We start from the raw sequence: 3,389 nt of genomic DNA on the forward strand, positions 1-3,389 counted from the left end.
AAGCTCAGGCAGCTCACCCTCCCCGCTCCGTGAGCGCCCACCCCCTCGGTCAGACACCTGTGCAGCACTGCGCCCTGCCCCCTCCCTGAGCTCTCCCCCCCCGCCCACCCCCTCTCTGGGCTTTTGCACCTGCCCTTTCCTGAGCCAGAGCCCTTTTCCCACCCTTCCTCGTCCAACCCAATGACACTGTTTCTCCTTCAGGTCTCAGCGGGCCACCTCTTCCAGGGTGCTTTCCCTGCCTTTGCCACCCCACCCCAAGTTGGGTGAGGGACTCTCCTAAGTCCGATGCTTCTCTCCCACCCAACCTATGCTGGAAGACGTGCAGGCTGCGCCCGCCCCAGTGTCTGATGACGGCTGCTCATCTAGGACGCTCCTTGGTGGAGAGTCCGGCCCACTCGGCACCTCGGAAAACGCGTGTTGGTGCAGGACACCCTCAGTCTGACTAACTGCATGGCAGTGCTCCCTACCGCAGTGTGGGCGACCTGCAGTGCGGTTGCTGGGACGGGGTGGGGCCGGTGGGGAGGGCAGCACACACGCCATCCCAGCTTTACCGTCTGATTGGGTAACGGATCAAAACTTAGCAGAGGCTTTTGGGGCCAGGCCTGACACCCACCCTCCCCTTCGGACCACTCCTGCAGTTCCGCCTGCCCCTTCTCTTTCCCGCATGCTCCTCCCGGCCCCCCTCCTCCCGGCGCCCTGGCCCTGCCCCAGAGCAGCGGAGCGGCCAGCAGGCAGCTGGGCATACCAGCCGGGCAGCCCTTCCGAGGTCAGGTGACCCTCCCCTCCCAGGCCTCCAGCGGCTCAGCTCTGGGCAGACCTCTCCTCGGGCCTCCAGTGGACACAGAGCCCTGCACTCTGGGAAGGGCTGCTGCCGAGCGCCTGTGTGGAGACCACTCCTTTCCGTGGGCCTGCCCCTTGCACACGCTCTCCACGCTCTTCGCTCTTGGGAAGGAGGCTCCGGTGAGTGTCTGAGATTAGGAACTGGGCGGGCACGGCCTTGCTGGGCAGAGAGGGTCTCATGGCCACGGGCCCGTTCATACCACAGGGGCCTGGTCGCCACCCGGGCTGGCTAGGAGCCCGCCTGTGTGGGTGCTAGTGTCTCCGGTATGTCTGCACGTCTGTGCTTGCGCCTATGTACAAGGTGGAGGTGGGGGTGCGAGTGGGTTGCTGGGGCGGTTCGGCAATATATTAGGGGGTCTGGAAGTCCTGTTGTATTTTCCTACGTTTTTCTGCGCAGAATGCGCCGTGACTTTCCCAACGAGCTAACAGAACTGGCATTTGCCCCTCTTCTGGCTTCGTCCTCCTTCCCCCAGGGCGACTCCAGCCCTCCCCTTCCAAGGGTATCCCCAGTCCTCTTAACTTTGGCCTCTGCATGGAAGCAGGGAGGGCGGGGGTGAGCTGAGGCTACGGAAGACCATGAAGGGGCAGGTACAGGGGCCTGGAGCCAGCCATCCCCTCTGCTGAGTTAACCCTTGGCAGGGGCAGGTGTCCAGGAAAAGTGGCAGCAGCGCTGGGCCCCAGGGACGGCATGTCCTGTCCCTGCAGCCTTACCCTTCCGCTGGGTGGGGCTATGGGGAGGATGACGTCAGCGGCTCTGGGCAGTGACAGGGCTTGGCTGCAGGGTGTGGCAGTGACCACGAGGGAGGTTCGTGGGCCCCAGAGGTATGTCACCTCCTGGCTCTGGCCCCTGAGCCATGGCAGGGCCTTGGGGGCCCACAGCCCTAGACACCCCCGTGAACCTGAGGCCTGAATCTGAGCCTGCCCACGGCCCTAGAGATCCCTGGGCCTTAAACTACCCATGTCAGGCCCTTTCCCCAGAGTCGGATCACAGGGTGGTCTCGGCTTCTGTTCTTCTAGAAAGCAGTCTATTTTTTAACCTTTTTATAATGAAAAGCATCAGGCTTATAGGAAGAAATGGAAAATAGAACGGTATCCTTAACGCTTGCGAATCCTACAGTTCACACAGCGGTTTGCGTTTTCGCGGTCTTTGGGCCATCAAACACACGAAGGTGACGGTATTTTGACGTATCTGCAGACGCTACAGCATCTGCCCCACCCCGCAGGTCCCTACCTACCCCAGGACCGTTACCCCACACAGCACGAGCGTCTGCCTCTGGTCCAGGTCCTACCATGGATTCTCCCTGCACGTCCTGTTCTGCTTTCTTCTTCTTTTTTTTGAAAGAATTATTTAATTTTATTCATTATCATTATTAATGTTTTAAAATTTGACCAGAGAGAAAGAGAGAGAGGAAAAGGAGAAAGCAAGGCACCAGGTCCAGGACTCGAACCATGGTCGGCCATGTGGGAGTCCAGTGCCTTAACCACCATGCCATCTGCCAGCCCCCTTGTTCTGCTCTTCTAGAACAGGATCTAGCCCAGGGCATTAGGTCTGAGTGTCTCTTATATTTCTTTCAATTGAGAGGAGTCTCTGCCAGCTGCAGACCCCTACCATCGCCGTATGACCCCCCCACACACACTGACTTGCTGAATTGAAGGTGTCCCTCAGGGGGATCAGAGCACGGCTGGGTCAGACCGCTCTCAGTCCAGACAAGGAAACAGGACCAAAAGGGAAGGGACAGGGCGCCCGAGGCACAGCCAGTTCTCGTGGTCCCCTCCTGCGCCATTCCCTGCATCCCCACCCCACCTTGCTCCGGATCAGGGACCTGACTCTTCCTCTGCAGAGGGCACGTGGCCTCTGGGACTCTCCGGTCCTCCCCCGGTGCATTCTGGGGGCTGAGCCCACTCCGGGGCCTCAGCATCCCCTGCTTTCTCCTGCTCTGAGCAGGATGCCTGAATAAATCCTCCCCAGGAGGAAATCCATAGGGTTGGTCACCAGCAGCTGCAGGGGACAGCAGTAAACGTCATGAGCATCATGTTGTTGGAGGGACCTGCACAGGGCTGGGGGTGAGCCCTGGGTGGGGACTGCACCCGGCGTGGCTCCTGCAGTGCTTGGCCTCGTCCTATTACTCTCCCTCATCCAGCCTGGCTGGGGAGGCCCAGCTGGCAGCTGAGAGGGTGTGGGGCTCGCCCAGGCCTCTTAGGATGCCGGGCCTGGGCAGGGGGCACTGATGGAATGGAGACCGCTTGAGACCACGTTCTGGTCTGCTCAGACGTGGTCTCAAGAGCTGCCCCTGCCCTCTGCAGGCACTGGCCCCTGGCCCTGCTTAAGCTAGGGGGACAGGGGATTGGCCAGACCTCAACAATGACACCTAAGCTCCAGAAACACCGGCCTGGAGGGGCAGCACAGCTTCAGCAGCCATCGGGGCTCTCTGGGACAGGCCCAGACAAGCCAGGGGTGGCTCTGAGCATGTGTGCCCTGGTCACTGGGTGGGGGAGGTGAGTGGATGCCAGCCTGAGCGCTCCATGGAGTAGATCCCCTCTGGGCATTC

The 3,389-nt window shown here is 60.8% G+C and overlaps 1 protein-coding gene across 1 annotated transcript in view; it reads left to right on the top strand.

The window, feature by feature from the left end:
• The first annotated feature begins 894 nt into the window (after positions 1 to 894).
• The window catches only part of IP6K3 (inositol hexakisphosphate kinase 3), a 24,491-nt gene continuing 21,996 nt past the window's right edge, over positions 895 to 3,389 (top strand). The window contains exon 1 of the mRNA XM_006144213.3: positions 895 to 960. The gene's annotated coding sequence lies outside the window, so the exon portion shown is untranslated. The remainder of the gene's footprint in view (positions 961 to 3,389) is intronic.

The sequence above is a fragment of the Tupaia chinensis genome, unplaced genomic scaffold, assembly GCF_000334495.1.
Source record: "Tupaia chinensis unplaced genomic scaffold, TupChi_1.0 Scaffold000116_1, whole genome shotgun sequence".
NCBI lineage: Eukaryota > Metazoa > Chordata > Mammalia > Scandentia > Tupaiidae > Tupaia > Tupaia belangeri.